Source organism: Jaculus jaculus, chromosome 5 (assembly GCF_020740685.1).
Source record: "Jaculus jaculus isolate mJacJac1 chromosome 5, mJacJac1.mat.Y.cur, whole genome shotgun sequence".
Classification (NCBI taxonomy): Eukaryota; Metazoa; Chordata; class Mammalia; order Rodentia; family Dipodidae; genus Jaculus; species Jaculus jaculus.
This window is the reverse complement of record NC_059106.1, coordinates 101,332,763-101,353,006: the sequence shown is the minus strand read 5'-3', so window position 1 is coordinate 101,353,006 and position 20,244 is coordinate 101,332,763. Positions and strand designations below refer to the sequence as shown.

Here is a 20,244-nt window from a genome sequence, read left to right as displayed (position 1 = left end):
GTGTTTAACAATGAAATACTACTCATACTTACCTTTAAGTGGACAAAATATGCAGCTCAAACTCCAAGTTTATTGCAGCATAACATCTACTACATCAGCATGTATAATACAATATTTTCTAGACTTCAATGTTTATTAATTGTATGTTAACAACATTTTATCTACTATCAATATATTTTCCATAAACAGGTATTCTTTAAAAATTTAATTATCTATTTGCCTAAACATGTAACACTGAGACATGGGGCAGAACACCTATGTGAATCCAAATCCAGATAAATAAAGTGTTTCTATTGAGAGAAAAAGTAAGAATGATTCAAAACTTATTTCTCACTTCTGATCTAGAGTAGTAGTCATAAACACCATTTCTGTGCAGCTTTTGTGTCAATGGCATGTGAGAGTAAAAGCAGAAACTCAGCAACTCAAACAAAGGTGCTTCCATCATGAACAGAAGCATCATTAGGCAAGAAAAATACCAGATATCATGTGTCAGGTAACTAACTAGCTATTTTATTAATCCTTTGTTTATTGCCTTGCAAGTCTATGTGTTAAGTATCACTAAGTAAAAGATAAATGAGACATAAATTAATTGAGAAAATCTAACCAAAAGTTATTTACCTGGTACATATTATACAAGTATGATTTTTGTAATAAAAACTAACCTCCACAACAATTAAGCAGTAGGACCCTCCATGTCTCTGAAATATAGAGATGTTTAAAAACTGCTTAAATGAGCCAACTAAGCTACAGATGGTTAACATCATTAAATTTTAAAAAAGCTTAATTTTATATCTCAGTTCTTGGACTATAATCTTCTTTCAAATTCTAAATGAATAGAATCAAACCTTTGATATTGCTGATGTTCACCTAAATCAAGTGCAGTCCAATTAATAGCATCTCTATGAAGGAATCCATGACAACTCCCATCTAAATCCATTTCAATTGTCTGAAATCCTAAGGCAGTTTTGTTAGGACTGTATTCTAGAGAGATAAAAATGACTAAGGAGATCAGTGGGATGTGAATAACACAATAGCACCTAGACAAGGACAAGCCTGAGGTGGGACACTGATGGAAGAGAGCTGAGAAACATTGTGGCTATCAGACATTTCATTCCTATGTGGGAACTGAGGTTGAAGCCAAATGGACAAAAGAAATATACCATTCAAGAGCTACCCACAGAAGAAGGGACGGATTGATGGAAAATAAGGAATAGGCTTTTGAGGGAAACCAAAGTATTATAAAAATGAATGGCTACTGACCAGTTTGATGAGATGAATAAATAAGATGCCTTCACTGTGATGAGCAGAACACAGTGCAAAAGGAAACACATGAAAAATCAAATGAAAGTAAATCCAACAATATTGCACAGCCCCACAATGGATGTCTCTAATCAAAACATAGAAGAGACAATAGAATCAGAACACCAAGATGAAGATACAAGCTATGCAACCCTGACCAAATAAATAGCAGAACTTGCAGAAAAGCAACAAAGGGCTGATAATCATATAATATGAGACCCATAGCTAGAGCTGGGAAACAAGTCAGAACCATATCCAAACATAAGCCCACTCTCCAATATCAAGCTACCATCAATCATGGGGTACAAGAGGGCCTACACCTATTAAACTCTCTATCAAAAAAGTGTTATCTCAATTTTATGGGAGCTAACTTACTCTCTGTTGGAGAATCTGCTTCTCTTTTTCAGATAGATGCAGATCCTAAGGAGAGAGCTGCCCCAACATACCTCAAAAGGGGCCCGACTGAAACTAAAGAAAATTGGCGGCAAGCAAGGGTGCTGTTTTCCTGATGAACTGGATACCAGCACGAAGGGGAAGGAGACCAACACAGAGAAAAATCAACTCCTACCAAATCATAGAACCAGAGCCTCAGAGGCCCCCAACACCTCAGCACTGAAGCAGACCAAAAATGAACCCAACATGGCTCAGGGAAATTTTGCTGAAGAAGGGGCAGAAAGAATGTCAGAGCCACATGTTGGGTCATGATATGCAGAAACATTTATTGTACCAATAACTGTGGACTAACTCCACAATGCATGACCCATTTACATCAACAAGGAGGGTCCATTGGGAGGGAGTAGATCATGGATGAACCTAAACAATGGTACCAAACTGCCTGTATTTGCTGAAAAGAAAACTAATAAATTAAATTTTAAAAAAAGAAAAGAAAACAACAAGGAAGTGTTTCAAAGACAGTTAAATGAACTACAGGAGAGCAAATGAAAAAAAAGGGGGGGGCTGGAGAGATGTCTTAGTGGTTTAGCGCTTGCCTGTGAAGCCTAAGGACCCTGGTTTGAGGCTTGGCTCCCCAGGACCCACGTTAGCCAGATGCACAAGGGGGCGCACACGTTTGGAGTTCATTTGCAGTGGCTGGAGGCCCTGACATATCCATTTTCTCTCTCTCTTTCTCCCTCTTTCTCTCTGTCTCTGTTACTCTCAAATAAATAAATAAAAATAAAATATTTTTTAAAAATGAAAGGACCTCAGTAAACAGCTGGATAAACTCAATGAAGACATTAAGAAATGAAAGGATGAATTCCAAAAAGCATTAAGAAAATCAAAAAAAAAAATACATGAAAAGGGAACTCAACAGAGGAATAGAAACTATATATAAAAAAGCAGTAGAAAATGCAAACCAAATTGAACAAGTCCAAAATTATAGACACTCTTACAAATAGAGTCAGCCATGTGGAGGACAGTAACTCAGAATTGGAAGATAAAACAGAAGAAACAGTTTGTGAGTCCAAAAGTGTCAAAAAGATCAAAAATTTTTGTGAGCAGGACATGAGGGAACTGTGGGATACTCTTAAACATCATAACATTCAGATCACAGAAATACCAGAAGGGGAAGAAATTCAGACAAGGAGAACTTATTTAACAAAATTATTGAAGAAAACTTTCCCACCATCTCAAAAGAAAGTCCCATCAAGTTACAAGAAGTTTACAGAACCCCAAGCAGACTAGACAAAAGCAGAAATTCTCCAAGACATTATCATTAAGACTCTAAACATAAATATCAAAGAGAAGATCCTAAAAGCAGCTAGGGAAAAACAGCATATTACATATAAAGGTAACCTCATCAGAATTACTTCAGACTTCTCAATGGAAACCCCGAAAGCCAGAAGGGCCTGGAATGAAACACTGCAAACTCTAAGAATTTATATGGCTTCCAACCCAAACTACTCTACCCAGCAAAAGTATCCCTCATAATATATGGTGAAAGAAAAACTTTCCATGGTAGAAGTCAGCTTTACAACTACATGAATACAAAGCCAAACCTGCAGAGAATGCTTCAGGGAATTTTTCAAACTTAAGGATCAAATAACCAACCTCAAGTGCCTACAATAAAAAGATCACAATAAGCATACTCAGAGAAGGCACAAAAAAGGACAAAGTCCAAGAAAATACCAGACCACATAAACCAACACAATATGGCATTGAAAAAAACAAGCCTCATATATTAATAATATTAATAATAAACATTAATGGTCTTAATTCATCCATCAAGAGACATAAGCTAACAGGGTGGTTCAGAAAATTAGACCCCTCAATCTGTTGTCTGCAAGAAACCTGCCTCACCACTAAAGACAGACACCTCCTCAGGGTAAAAGGGTGGAAAATAATATTCCAAGCAAATGGAAATAAGAAGCAAGCAGGCAGAGATATACCGATATTGGATAAAATAGATTTCAAACCAAAAGTCATATAAAAAGACAATGAAGGCCACTACTTAGTTATCAAGGGAATGATCCAACAAAAGGATATCATGGTCATCAATTTTTATGCACCAAACCAAACACAGGTGCAACACAATTCATAAAACAAACGTACTTGACAACAAAACAGAAATAACTGCCAACACCATCATAGTTTAGGAATTCAAAACTCCGCTATCAGCAATAGATAGAACATCCAAACAGGGAAATGAGAGAGCTCAACATAACATAGTCCAATTATACCTAGCAGACATCTACAGATCATTCTACCCAAAATCCACAGACTACACATTCTTCACAGCAGCCCATGGAACCTTCTCTAAAATATATTTAGGAAGATCTACATAATTTCCTGCATGATATCAGATCACAATGATATATTGCTAGAAATTAACACCAAAAGATGCACCAGGAATCCAATCATCTCCCAGAAGCTGAAAAACTCATTTTTAAATAATAAATGGGTAGTGAATGAAATAAAAAATGAAATTGTGGGGGCTGGAGAGATGGCTTAGAGGTTAAGCGCTTGCCTGTGAAGCCTAAAGACCCCAGTTTGAGGCTCGACTCCCCAGGACCCACATTAGCCAGATGCACAAGGGGGCACATGCATCTGGAGTTCGTTTGCAGTAGCTGGAGGACCTGGCCTGCCCATTCTCTCTCCCTCTCTCTAGCTGCCTCTTTCTGTCCCTCTCTGTCTCTCAAATAAATAAACAAAAATAACAATTTTTTTAATGAAATTGTGACATTTCTAAAAATGAATGACAATGAGAACATATCACAACAAAACTTATAGACACAATGAAGGTGGTCCTCAGGGGAAAATTCATAGCACTAAATGCCTTCATAACAGACAGAAATCACAAAAAATAACCATCCACCTAAAGGCACTGGAAAAGCAAGAAGAATCCAACTCAAGAAGCTCCAGATGGAAAGAAATAACTCAGATCAGAGCAGAAATTAATGAACTGGAAACTAAGAAAGCAAGAAAATTAATGAAACAAAGAGTTGGTTCTTTGAAAAAATAAACAAGATTAATAAACTCCTGGCCAATTTGATGATGTGAAAAAAATAGACTCATCAAATTAACAAAATTGGAAATAAAAAAGGAGAAACTATAACAGAAATAAGTGGAATTGGGAGAATCATCAGGACTTATTTCAAAAACCTCTACTTCCCAAAGCTGGATAATGTGAAGGAAATGAATCAATTCCTGGACACATACCACCTACCAAAGCTAAACTCAGAGTAGATTAATCTTCTAAACAAACCTATCACACCCATCAAGATTTAAAAGTTCATAAATAAACCTCCCCCAAAAGAAGAGTCCAGGACCAGGTGGTTCTCAGCTGAATTCTATCAAGCCTTCATGGAAGAATTGACACCAATTTTTCTCACATTGAGCCACAAAATTGGAGAACAGGGAAAGCTACTGTCACCCTAATACCAAAATCAAGCAGAGATTCCACAAGAAAAGAAAACTATTGGCCTATTTCTCTGACGAACTTAGGTGCAAAGATCTTGAACAAAATCCTCTCAGATTGAATTCAACAATACATCAAAAGCATTATCTACATTGCTCAAGTAGGCTTCTATCCAGGAAGAAAGGGTTTGTTCAACACATGGAATTCTGTCAATGCAAGACACCACATAAATAAGCTTAAACACAAAAACCACATGATCCTCAATAGATGCAAAAAAGGCCTTTGACAAAATACAACATCACTTCATGATCAAAACATTGGAGAGAATAGGCATGGACAGTTTATATCTCAACATAATAAAGGCTATATATAAAGCTCCTAAAGCCCAAGTAATACTTAATGGGGAGAGACTGAAGTAATGTCCATTGAGATCAGGAAGAAGACAGGGGTGTCCACTCTTACCTCTGTTCTTCAACATAGTACTGGAATTCCTGGCTCAAGCAATAAGACAGGAGAAAGAAATAAAAGGGATACAACTTGAAAAGGAAGAAGTTAATTTAGCCCTATTCACAGATGTCATGATTCAATACATAAGAGATCCATCTCAAAACTCTTAAAGACTCTTTCAGCAAAGTAGCAGGACACAAAATCAGTGCACAAATTAGTAGTCTTTCTATGTACAATAGACAAAGATACAGAGAAAGAAATAATTGACATTGTCCCATTTTCAATAACAACAAAAAATATAAAATACCTTGGAATTATATTAACCAAGGCTGTGAGAGACCTATACAATGAAAACATAAAAACACTAAGGAAAGAAATTGAGGAGGACTTGAAAAAAGGCAAAGACCTCCCATGCTCTTGGATAGGTAGAATTAACATCATGAAAATGGCACTCTTACCAAAGGTAATATACAGATTTAATACAATACCAATAAAAATCCCAACATTTCACTTCACAGAGATAGAAAAAAATGATATCAAAATTCATTTGGAATGGCAGAAGGCCTCAGATATCCAAGCACATCCTCAGCAAAAGAAACACCTCTGGAGGCATCACCATACCTGATCTCAAGCTATATTACACAGCCATAGTAATAGAAACAACATAGTACTAGCATAAAAACAGGATGATAGACCAATGGTACAGAATTGAGGAATCAGACTTTGGGTCAAGTAATTACAGATACTTGTTATTTGACAAAGGCCCTAACAATGTAGGCTGGAGAAAAGACAGCATCTTCAACAAATGGTGCTGGACAAACTGGATAACTACATGCAGGAAAATGAAACTTGATCCACACATCACCAACACCAGCACACATAAGAAGTAAGAAGCAGACAAGCACAAAACTGGCAGCTGCAGGAACAAAGAGCTCAAACTGCTCTGTATATCTTTGGGCTGGAAATAAGTTCCTCCTCCTTAGGGCTGGACCCTAGGATCTGCCCCTAGTGAAACTTCCTACACCCAGGTGACTAGTGATACAAGTTATAAGTTTTATTAAAATACATGTTCTTCCCCTCACCCCCAATACACCCAGGACTATCTCACATTGCAAACTGTATTAAGTTCAATTTCTAAAGTACCCTCAGTATTTTCACTTTTAATATTAATCCAAAGTCCCAAGTATTATCAGAAATTCAAAACTCTTAACTGTCAGGTTTGTAGAATCAAACAACATACATACTTCAACAAATAATGGCACAGAGTAAACATTTCCATTTCTATAAGGTATAACAAGGATAGACTGGGCCAATACTTAATCAATAACAATTAGGCAAACATCAAATAGCTTCAGTTCAAATCCAACATCCATAACCAGCAACAACAGTCTCCAGATTTCGAATTCTGCACCTCTAGCTGGGTGAGTTGTCAGGAAAAGCTTCCATCCTGAGCCAATAGTGCTCCATGGTAGCCTCTGCACAGTCCTGCTAATTCCAAAGCTTTGTTGGGTCTCCATTGCAAACCATGGTCCATCTTACAATAGACCCACTGCCCTCTCTAACAGAGACATCATGCCCTGTTTCACTTGCTGAATCTCAGCAGTGTCTTCTGGAACCATGGGCACTTCATGACTGATTTTCATGTATTTTTCATGTTTACAAAACCAATAACAGGTATGTAGGTACCCAGCTAATGTTAATCCAGGGGAAAAAAATAAATCCTGACCTCAAAGAGCAAGTTCCTTCCTTTCAAAGCCATTATTTTTTTCAAAAGAACTTACATTTATACCATTCAGCCTTTCCTGGAATCACCTCAGGGATCTTTCCATTGTTTCAATGTTAGTAGTTGGCCATCCTTAGCAATAGCAGCTTTAGTAGCCTAAAACCTGTCTCTGTGCCAATAAGTTTAAACTTGCTTGAATTTCTCCAACTTCAAATCTTACATCTCTCAGTTCCTTATCTTTTGCCAAGCATAGCAGTTCATTACTTTCAAATTCTACCTGGATAAAACTCTCTGGGAATGGGCAGCAGGATACATCCAGCCTTTAGGCTAGTATCCCAGTTCCAACAAAGTTTTCTATAAACTTGACTTCCCCTTTGAAAGTTAATAAGCAAAACCTCCTAATACAATTCTCTTCATTTAGCATTTTCAAACTTGCTAAAAAAAAAAAAAAATAGCCCATAAATTTTGGCTTGCCACACTGTGAGGCTTCTATAGTCCCAAGTTCTAAGTCCATATATATTCCTCCCTCAGCACACAAGTTCCAAAAATACCAAAATTCACATGGTCAGATTCATTGCAGCAGTACCACCCCACTCTCAGTACCAAATTTCTGTTGTAGGTAGCATCACGTTGCTGGGATGAACATTCAAACCAAGCATAGTTTACATGAGGAAGGGGTTTATTACAAGTTTACAGATCCAGGGGGGAAGTTCAGTCAGTTCAATCAGTATTTCCATATATCCAAGTAGAGAAAAACCATCACCAACTTCTCACACAGTGAGAAGCAGACAAGCACAAAACTGGCAGCAGCAGGAGCAAAGAGTTCAAACTGCTCTGTACACCTTTGGGCTGGAAATCAGATCTGCCCCCAAAAGTACCTTAGAACTGGACCCTCGGATCTTTCCCCAGTGTACTTCCTACAGCCAGGTGATGAGAGAACACAATACAAGCTTTATCAAAACACTATAGTCTATTGGAGACATGCATACAAACTATCCCAGCATGGTTTACCTAGTAAACTATGATCATGTTTGTGCATTTTTAAAAAATAAAAAAAACCACACACACAAGCAATAGTAATGTGAGGGGACAAGAAAAATCCATTTCAGAGCTACCTCATGAGAATTCAAACTCTGGATTCAAAATCACTTTATGCCTAAGAAACAGAAGACCTTAGAGCCTTAGCATATAGACTCTTTTTTTTTTTTTTTGTCTTTCTTCCTTTTTTATTTTTTTAATTTTTATTTATTTATTTATTTATTTTTATTAATTAGTTTTGTATTCAGCAAATACAGTCAGTTTAGTACCATTATTAGGCTCATCCAGGACCTACCCCCTCCCCTTCACCCCTCTTTGTTGAGGTATATGGGTCATGTATTGTGGAATTAGCCCACAGTTATGGGTAAGAAAAATGTCTCTGCATATCATGACCCAACATGTGGCTTTGATATTCTTTCCACCCCCTCTTCCACAAAATTTTCCTGATTTTGATTTTTCTCTGTGTTGATCTCCTTCACCCTTGTGCTGGTATCTGGTTTACCAGGAAAACAGCACCCTTGCTTGTCTCACCAATTTTTCTTACTTTCAGCCAGGACCCTTTTGAGGTATGATGGGGTGGCTCTCTCCTTAGGACCTGAAAGAGAGAAGCAGATTCTCCAACAGAGAGTAAGTTAGCACCAGGACAAATGAGATAACCCTCACTTTTTTTATAGAGGATTTAATAGGTGTAGGCCCTTTTGTAGCCCACAATTGATGGTAGCTTGATATTGGAGAGTGGGCTTATGTTTGGATATGGTTCTGACTTGTTTCTCAGCTCCAACTATGGGTCCTGTACCATTGAGGGGATCAGTTACCTGAATCAAGAGCAGTTGGTTCCCCACCATGGCTGTGTGCCACTATTGCATTTGTGTGGGCATCAAAACAGGTTATTTGCAGCTAAGTAGGTTAGATCACTAGTTGCTTGGACAGATATTGGTCATTTTCCCCCAGTCACCCATGTAGCACCTTCGGGCACTAGACAGGTGACTGTCTGGAGACTGACTCTCTTCCAACTTCCAGCCATGCCATGCCATTTTATGTGTCAACCACATAAGGTATCTTCAGCAGTAGGGTCTTACCACTAACCTTTGGTGGGTCATCATGTACTCTGACAGAAATCTGTCATTCTTTTAGAAAACCTTATAGGTTTCTCTGATCAAAAGCTCATTGTGGATGATAGCCCCATGCTGATCCTGGGATTTTCAGGTCAGTGTCCCCTAAGAAAATGAGGAAAAAGATAACTAATATACAAGAGTTAGAGAGAGAAGAGAGAGAGAGAGAGGTAGGGAGAGGGAGGGAGGGAAGATGTAGAAGATTAAGGTTAGCCTTGATCCTACCCTCTCCAGTGTCCTGTGGTTCATGTTTTCCTTCTAAGGGCCTGGTGAAGGTTCAGCTATTTGGTCTTTTAGGAGGTGGAATTTTCTGGTACCATTTCTGTTTGGGTCTAGATTTGTGTTTCCCACCCCTATGTTGCCCTCCCCTCCCTCCCCACACATCGTATTGTCTAGTAGATGAAATGCTTTCTGGGTGTGTAAGGTATCTTGAGTAGATTCAGGTTAGGTGCTGTAGACAAGTGAGAACATATGGTGATTTTTTTGTTTTTCTGTTATTGGGTAAGTTCACTGAGAATGATCTGTTCCAGGTTCAACCATTTTTCCTCAAATTTTATTGTGTCATTTTTTTCTTACTGCTGTATAGATTTCCATTGTGTAGATATGCCACATCTTAGTTATCCATTCTTCTAGTGATGAACATCTGGGTTGATTCCAGCTCTTAGCTATTACAAATTGAGCTGCTACAAACATGGTTGAGCAAATCTCTCTGGCCTGTGGTTTGAAGGTTTTAGGGTAGATTCCCAATAAGGGAATAACTGGGTCTGTTGGTATCCCTATAGTCAGCTTTTTCCAGAGACTATATATTGCTTTCCAAAGTGGTTATACCATCTTACATTCCCATCTTGGATGAGTGTTCCTACTTCTCCACATCCTCACCAGCATTTAATTTCATTTGATTTTTTGATGCTTGCTATCCTTATTGGGGTAAGGTGGAATCTCATAGTTGTGTTAATTTGCATTTCCATGATGATTAGCAATGATGAACATTTTCTTAAGTGTGTGTTTGCCATTTGTATTTCTTCCTCTGGGAAATACCTGTTCAGCTCTTTGCCCCATTTTGTGAGTGGGGTATTTCACTTCTTACTGTTTAGATTTCTGAGTTCTTTGTAGATTCTAGAGATTAGGCCTCTGTCAGTTGGATAACCCACAAATATTTTCTCCCATTCTGTGGGTAATCTATTGGTTTTGCTTATTATATGCTTGTCTGTGAAGAAACTCTTCAGCTTCATGTGATCCCATTGGTTGAGTGACTGTTTAAGATCGTGAGCTACTAGGGTTTTGTTCAAGAACTCTTTTTCCATTCCTATATCATGGAAAGTACTTCCTAAATTTTCTTCCAGTAGTAGTCAAGCTTTTGGTCTTATATTGAGGTCTTTGATCCATTTGGACTTGAGCAAAGTGCATGGAGAAATCTGTGGATCAAGTTTCAGTTTCCTATAGTTGCTTGACCCAAAGTCGGGGTGCTCAAGTCTATTTCACTGGTCTATACTCCGGTTTTTATGCCAGTACCATGTTGTTTTTATTACTATGGCTTTGTAATATAGCATTAGATCAGGTATGGTGATGCCACCAGAGGTATTTATTTTGCTGAGTATATGTTTGGATATGTGAGGCCTTCTGCCTTTCCATATGAAATTTGAGATCATTTTTTTCTATCCCTGTGAAGAACACTGTAGGGATTTGAATTGGAATTGCATTAAATTGGTATATTACCTTTGGTAGGATTGCCATCTTCACAATGTTAATTCTGCCTGTCCAGGAGAATGGGAGGTCTTTCCATTTTCTCAAGTTCTCCTCAACTTCTTTCTTGAGTGTTCTTATGTTTTAGTTGTATAGATCTTTCACTTCCTTGGTTAATGTTATTCCAAAGTATTTTAATATTTTTGTTGCTATTGAAAATGGGACTTTGTCTCTTATTACTTTCTCTGTATCTTTGTCATTTGCATATAGAAAGGCTACAGATTTTTCTTCATTGATTTTTTATCCTGCTACTTTTCTATAGGAGTTAATCACCTTCAAGAGTTTTGGGATGGCATGTCTCAGGTATCTTACATATACAATCATGTCATCATCAAATAGAGCTTACTTAACTTCTTCCTTTCCAAATTGTATCTCTTTTATTTCCTTTTCCTGTCTTACTGTTTGAACTATGACTTCTAGTATTATATTGAAAAACAGACATGAGAGTGGACAACCCTGTCTTGTTCTTGATCTTAATGGGAATTCCTCCAGTCTCTCTCCATTAAGTATTATTTGGGCCTTCAACACTTTTTCTATTGCTTTTATTATGTTAAGATATGATCCAACCATGCCAATTCTCTCCAATATTTTGATTATTAAGTGATGGTATATCTTATCAAAGGCCTTTTTTGCATCTGTCAAAATGATCATGTGGTTTTTATGTTTAATCTTGTTTATGTGGTGTATTACATTGACAGATTTCCCTATGGTGAACCACCCCTTTGTTCGTGGGATGAATCCCACTTGGTCAAGTTGGATACTGCTTTGATGTGTTGTTGGATTCGGTTTGCAAGGATTTTTTTCAGGATATTTGCACCTAAGTTCATCAGGGAAATAGGCCGGTAGTTTTCTTTTCTTGTGGCACCTCTGCCTGGTTTTAGAATTAGGGTGATACTAGTTTCATAAAAGGAGTTGGGTAGCTTTCCCTGTTCTCCAATTGTGTGGCACAGTTTTAGGAAGATTGGTTTGAGTTCTTCCATGAAGGTTTGAAAGAATTTAGCTGAGAAGCCATCTGGTCCTGGACTCTTCTTTTTTGGGAGCTTCTTTATTGCATTTTCAATCTCCATGAGTGTGATGGGTTCATTGAGGTGATTAATATGCTCTGAGTTTAGCTTGGATAGATGGTACACATCCAGGAATTTATCCATCTCCTCAACATTTTCCAGTTTTGTGGAATAGAGGTTTTTGAAATAAGTCCCGATGTTTCTCCCAATTTCACTTATGTCTGTTGTGATCTTTCCTTTTTCATTTTGAATTTTGTTAATTTGAAGCTTCTCTTTTTTTTTGCTTGATCAAATTGGCCAGGGGTTTGTCAATCTTGTTTATTTTTTCAAAGAACCAGCTGTTTGTTTTGTCAATTGTCTTAATTGTTTCCTTGGTTTCCAATTCATTAATTTCTTCTCTAATTTTAATTTCTTTCCTTGTGGGGCACTTTGGGTTGGATTTTTCTTGCTTTTCCAGTGCCTTTAGGTGGATGGTTAGGTCATTGATTTGGGAATCTTTCTGTCTTTTTTATGAAGGCATTGAGTGCTATGAATTTTTCCCTGAAGACCGCCTTCATTGTGTCCCATATGTTTTGGTATGATGTGTTTTCATTGTCATTCAATTCCAGAACTTTTGCCATTCCATTTTTTATTTCATCCACTATCCATTTATTGTTTAAAAGTGTGCTATTCAGTTTCCAGGTGCCATTGGGATTCTTTATTTTTAAAATATTTTTTGTTCATTATTTATTTATTTATTTATTTGAGAGTGACAGAGAGAGAAGGAGAGAAAGAGACACACAGAGAGAATGGGTACTCCAGGACTTCCAGCCACTGCAAATGAACTCCAAACCCGTGAGCCCCCTTGTGCAGCTGGCGTAAGTGGGTCCTTGGAATTGAGCCTCGAAGTGGGGCCCTTAGGCTTCACAGGAAAGTGCTTAACCACTAATCATCTCTCCATCACTGCCACTGGGATTCTTGCAGGGTCTTTTGTTGTTGATTTCTAGCAATATAGCATTGTGATCTGCTATCAAGCAGGGAATTATATCAATGTTCCTAAATATGTGGAGGCAGTCTTTGTGACCCTCTATATGGCCTATTTTAGAGAATGTTCCATGGGCTGCTGAGAAGAATGTGTAATCTTTGGATTAGGGAGGGAAAGTTCTGTAGGTGTCCGTTAGGTCTAAATGATCTATGGTTTTGTTGAGCTCTCTTACTTCCCTGTTGAGTTTCTGTTTGGATGACCTGTCTATTACTGATAATGGTGTATTGAAGTCTCTAGCTATGATGGTGTTGGTGGTTATTTCTGTTTTATTGCCAAGTAGGTTTTGCTTTATGAACTGTGGTGCCCCTGTGTTTGGTGCATATAGATTTATGATTGTAATATCCTCCTGATGGATCATTCCCATGATAAGTAGGATGTGGCCTTCTTTGTCTTTTTTGATTATTTTTGGTTTGAAGTCTATTTTATCCAATAATAATATAGCTACACCTGCCTGTTTCTTATTCCCATTTGCTTGGAATATTGTTTTCTACCCTTTCACCCTGAGGAGGTATCTGCCTTTAGTGGTGAGGTGGGTTTCACGAAGGCAACAGATTGAGGGGTCTAATTTTTTGATACACCCTGTTATCTGTGTCTCTTGATGGGTGAATTTAGGCCATTTATATTTAGGATAATGACTGTGAGATTTGATTTGATCCCTGCCATATTGTGATGGTATATGTGGGTTGGTGTTTTCATGGACTTTGAAGTTTTTTGTGCCTACTCTGAGTTTGATTATTGTGATCTTCTTCTTGTCGGCATTTGAGTCTGGTTATTTCTTTCTTCAGGAGAATTTCAGGAGAATTTCCTGAAATACTCTCTGTAGGTTTGGTTTTTGTGTTCATATAATTGTAAACCTGAGTTTTGTCATGGAAAGTTTTTCTTTCACCATCTATTAAGAGGGATACTTTTGCTGGGTAGAGTAGTTTGGGTTGGAAGCCATAGGTTCTTAGACTTGTAGTGTTTCAATCAAGGCCTTTCTAGCTTTCAGGGTTTCCATTGAGAAGTCTGAAGTAATTCTGATGGGGTTACCTTTGAAAGTGGTGTGCTGTTTTTCCCTAGCTGCTTTTAGGATTTTCTCTTTGGTGTCAATGTTTACAGTGCTAATGACTTAATGTCTTGGAGAGTTTCTCCTTTGGTCCAGTCTGTTTGGAGTTCTGTTCACTTCTTGTATCTTGATGGGCCTTTCTTTTAAGAGACTGGGGAAGTTTTCTTCACTTATTTTGTTAAATAAGTTCTCCATGCCTTTGGTCTGAATTTCTTCTCATTCTGGTATTCCAATGATCTTTATCTTAGCACGTTTAAGTGTATCCCACAATTGCCTCATGTTCTGGTCACAGAAACTTTTGAACTTACTGAAATTTTTGAACTCTTAAACTGTTTCTTCCATTGTGTCTTCCAGATCAGAGTTTCTATCCTCCACATGGCTGACTCTATTATTGAGAGCTTCTAGAGAGTTTTGGACTTGTTCAATTAAGTTTGCATTTTCTACTACTTTTCTATGTATAATTTCCATCCCTCTGTCAAGCTCCCTTTTCATATCATTTTCTCATTTTCTTGATGATTCTTGGAATTCATCCTTGCATTTCTTTATGTCTTCATTTATCACAGCCCGCTGATTTTTGAGGTCTTCTTTTTCTTCCCTCTCCCTCAAATCTCTTAACTTTCTTTGAACTCCATCAATTTTCTTATCTATTAGGTCTAGTTTAGCGATGGCAGCATCCACATGATTATTATTCCTTTGTTGCTTTTCTTCAAGTTCTACCAGTCGCTTGGTCAGGGTTGCATTGCTCATTGCTTTATTTTGGTTTTCTGATCCTAATGACTCTTCTATATTTTGATTAGATATGCTCATTGTAGGACTGGGTGATCTAACTGGATTTTCTTGCATTTGATTTTTCATGTTATTTCTTTTGCACTTTGGTCTTCCCATGACAGTGTATGGGCACATAGGTAGGTGGATCAGCCTGGGCTCAAGCACAATGGGAATCTGAGGCAGCCTGGGGCATTTGCCAAGCAGCCTGTGCTTTGGCTCTCAGTTGCCAAAGCTGCCTGATCTACTGCCTGGCTGGGGAGCCAAATTTACCCGATCTCTCAAGTGGTAATGCCCCAAAGCTGCCAGTGTTCAAGCTAGGAGGGACACTAAGGCACCAAGCACTGAAGCAGCCCAAACTTGGTATGGGAATACTGGGACTTGGAAGCATGCTGCACTCCCCTGCCACAGGACAATGGTGGATGGCTGGCATGCCAGACAGGTAGGGGTTGGTGCTGGTGCAAGTTACAGACACAGTCTGAGCTTGGGTAACAGTTGCTGTGGGCCTGGGCTTGCTGAATGTGTGGTGGCAAGAGCAGTAAGTGAGTGGGCGGGGCAGTCTAAGCTTCCACAGGCAGGGATTGATTGGCTGTGTGGCACAGATACAGTGGCTACTTGGGGGGAGGGGTGGGCTACCTTCCCATGAGGGGATCAGTGATTCCCTGTTTTTCTCCGCTGTGTGTCCTCCCACTGGCAATCTATTGGACATTACTCTCCCCTAAAAGACCCAGTGAACCCTTGATGTCTTGCCTTTCTTTCTCCAGGATTTGCAGTGCAGCTAGGTGGTTGCCATCTTGGCTGGAAGTCCAGCATATGGACTCTTTTTTTTGTTGTTGTTGTTTTTGTTTTTCAAGGTAGGGTCTCACTGTAGCTCAGGCTGACCTGGAAGTCACTCTGTAGTCTCAGGGTGGCCTTGAGCTCACGGCGATCCTCCTACCTCTGCTTCCTGAGTGCTGGGATTAAAGGCGTGAACCACCACACCTGGCTTGGACTCTTGAGGAAACAAATTGGTTGGAGTGTGACCAACTGTTTCATTTGTCTGAGACTACCAAAGCTTTTCGCTCTGAAAGCCCTATGTCTAATGAAGCCCTACAGCTTGGTCAATTCAATTGCTTGCTCATCTTACCTGTGCTGCCAGATGAGGTGGGCCAATTCCTTTCTGTCCCTTTGCTCATTTGTAAAGTGGCCATGAAAATAAGTATACCCAAATAAATAAATAAAAACAAAGAAAACAAAACAAAATAAGTATACCAACTACAAGTAGACTGTTTCGAAAAAGAAACAATTAAGGTACAGAAAGCTCTTGGAGCATGCCTGGTACTTAGCAAACAGCATAGGCAAAGCAGTATCAGAATTCACATTTGTGAGAACTAATGTTCAGGTAGGAATCTGAAAGTGGAGATGATGAAATCAAACTTAATAAAGTTAGGGTAAGGATTGAATAAAGTCAGATTATTATATATATATATATATATATGTGTGTCTCTTCTTTATTTTTATTTTTTTGATTTAGAGAATACTTTTAGTCTCTGTAATAAAACCCATGTAGATAAGACCTTATATATTTAATACAGTGAATTACCCCTGTACAAATGGAAAAAACTTAAGTTTAACATTTCTAGACCAATGTGGTTGTTAATTTCTGTACAATGCCAACTCAACATGATAAACAGGGATTTTTTTTCCAAAGTTGACAGCACAGCTAAAGTTTCCAAAAATTCAAATTTTATATATATATATATGGTGATACTATATATAAATAAATATATATATATATATATATACATATATGGTGATATAATATATATTATATATATATATCTTTTTAAAATATGGTATTAATGATTCAACAATCATTTAATATATTTACATGTTAGAGTTATGAAAACATTATTAAAGTCATTAGCATAATCATAAACATATATGTGGTATGTGTACAGGTAAATGGGTGGTATGGCCAGTGTGTGGAGACCAGAAGACAGCTTTCAGCTTTGAATGTCAATCCTTGTCTTCCACCTTATTTGAGGCAGCATCTCTGCTTGTTCACAGCTGCATTCAACAGGGTAGCTGGCCCATAAGCTTCCAAGAGATTCTCCTGGCTCTGCCTTCCTTCTCACCCTAGGTACACTGAGATTAAAGACAGTAGCACTACAGCTTGAGGTTTAAGTGGGTTCTGGGGATCTGAACTCAGGTATTCATGCTTTATTGACCCATCTTTCCAGCCTCTGTATTTCTTTCTTTATGAATTTTTAAATAAAAATATATATTAATTGAGGCATGGATACATTTAATACTTGATTTTTTTTAACTTCATGAATATTTCAAGTGGAGTCTTACCACAGCTTGATCAGCCAGGAAAGCTGTCTACTCTGGACACAGAGGCAGGAGCTGTAGCAAGGGTGTCTTTAGGTAAACAGTTGTATAAAATGTGCCACATTATATAGAAATAGGTGATTAAAATATTTTGCTCTGGAAATCTATTGCAGATTGGCAAATGACCAAATAATATCAAGCCTATTAATATCTTTTTTTAAGGGCAAGTACAATATTTCAATAGCATTTTACTCAATTGCACTACAAATGAGTAATTTATTTATTTGTGCATTTATATAAATTCTATCTATATGATACATATTTTATCCCTCAACCAATAGTCTTAAAAAAAGCAAGCTATGTTTCTCTGTTGTTGTTGTTGTTGAGGGAAAAGCCAAGAGGGAAAACCTCTTTCTTCTTCTCTTCATTTTCAAATGTGAAAATGAATGGTTTGTGTTAACAGGTTCCCATTTCTACTACATCGAAAAGATAACTTGAGGATCAGGATTGAACTTGATTCACTGACACAGAGCTGATCAAGGTAAGGTTGCCATTACTTTCCCTGTTTGAATGTCAGGTCACCTGAGTACCTCTAACCACTGAGCAATATTCCCAGCCTCCTAATGTCACATCAAAAGACTTGTTCCAAGTTCTAAAACTCAGCATTGAAATAAATAGCTTAGCAAAAATTTCAATATTCCCCTTACTTTGTTCACTTGAAATTAATTTTAAAAACTTCAGGATTCTAAAGAATAGTTCTAGAGGCACTACTTTAAAAAAATTAACTTTCAAAATAGACAAGTTATTATTTTCTGTGTCTACCCAAGTGCATGTTTTTTTTTGTTTTGTCTTCCACATTTCCTGTGGAATTTTCAGTATCCTTATTGCCGAAACCATTTTATACTATTTTTTTCACAATTCATGATTAATACAGAGTATCTTCCATTATCATTGATAGCATCCTTCATCCCATTGTTTTTCCACTCCTGGGTTTTCAGTTTGATCTTTGTGTGTCCACCACTAGAGCAGCACTGGTTTCCATAGTAACAGTGATATCCCCCTCAAGGCTCCACAACATCACAAACTAACATAGCCATGCAGGGTGCATTCCCTTTCATCATTTTTAGTCCGTGAGGTTGAGACAAGAAATACTGAAGGGATTTGTTTTAACAAAGAGGTTTTTCTATGTAGAATATCAAGAGTTACATGTTTCTTGGTCCAGGTGAGTCCATATGCTGTTAAAATAATACTTTGAAAGAATAGCATGGCTTCACATTTTAAATCAGCACTCTTCTCAGAGTTCATACTCCCATACATTCCTAAGAAAAATTAATCTTTCTCTCTCTCTCTCTCTCTCTCTCTCTCTCTCTCTCTCTCTATATATATATATATATATATATATATATATGCATGTATTTGTATATATATGTGTATGTGTGTGTGTGTATGTGCATGTACATAAAACTGCTAAATGTACATGAAAATGTTTGCCAGCCCATGGCACTTTCTTAGAATGCATTAGATTCTCACAGAATCAAGTAAAGAAACCATTGTTTTGTTTCCCAGTTTATCCAACTGCTATTTCCATTAAGTGATGTCACTAATATCATGGTCACAATGCAGCACATAGTTTCATTTCTGCTACTGGCCACTGATACAATATGTCATTAGCAAAAAAAAAAAAACAAAAACAAAAACAGTAGCTTATTGGTGAAACAAGCAAGGGTGATGTTTTCCTGTGAACTGGATACCAGCACAAAGGGGAAGGAGACCAACGCAGAGAAAAATCAACTCCTACCAAATCAGAGAGCCAGAGCCTCAGAGGCCCCCAACACCTCAGCACTGAAGCAGACCAAAAATGAACCCACCATGGCTCAGGGAAATTTTGCGGAAGAGGGGGCGGAAAGAATGTCAGAGTCACATGTTGGGTCACGATTGGCAGAGACATTTAGCATACCAATAACTGGGGACTAACTCCACAATGCACGACCCATTTACATCAACAAGGAGGGTCTAATGGGAGGGGGTAGATCATAGATGAGCCTAAACAATGGTACCAAACTGCCTGTATTTCATAAAAAGAAAACTAATAAATCAAATTAAAAAAAAACAATATGTCATTATTAAAAAAAAAAAACAAAAACAATAAACAAAAAAAACCCAGTAGCTTTAGTATAGTATTACATGTATGTTACAAATTGAACATAGGAGCTATGGAAACACCTTTTAAAATATTTTTATTTATTTATTTGTAAGCAAAGGGAAATAGAGACAAGAGATACAGAGAGAATAGGATCACCAAGGTCTCTAACCACTGCAAACAAACTAAAGACGCATACACCACTTTGCACATCTGGCTTTGCGTGGGTACTGTAAAATTAAACCCAGATTGTTAGGCTTTGCAGACAAGTGCTTTAACTGCTGAGTCAACTCTCCAGTGCCTGGAAAAAGGTTTCAAAGTTCCAAGTAATAATGACTTAGCATAATCTGTGTTCTTTAATTCCTTTTTTTTTTTTTTTTTGAGGTAGGGTCTCATTTTAGCCCAGGCTGTGCTGGAATTCATTATGTAGTTTCAGGGTGGCCTCAAACTCAAGGCAATCATGCTACTTCTGCCTTCTGAGCACTGGGATCAAAGATGTGCACCAACATGCCCAGATAATTCTGTGAGGGCATATCTGCCACATGTACCTGATGAATCTCAAGATCAAGGAAACCTCATCCATCACCCCTCCCCACCCTTAAACTATTGCCACATCAATTTATTCTTCTAGAAATATTTTAAAATCTACTCATAGTTTGTTGTTTCTGTTTGAAGAACCAGGAACTAAAACCAGATTCTTGTTCATGTGAGGCAAACCCCCAGTCCTTGGTTTAC

General features: G+C 37.8%; 1 protein-coding gene across 6 annotated transcripts in view; it reads right to left on the bottom strand.

The window, feature by feature from the left end:
• Pde4b (phosphodiesterase 4B) overlaps positions 1-20,244 on the bottom strand; it is a 467,475-nt gene that overhangs the window by 311,805 nt on the left and 135,426 nt on the right. The gene's annotated exons all lie outside the window — the stretch shown is intronic.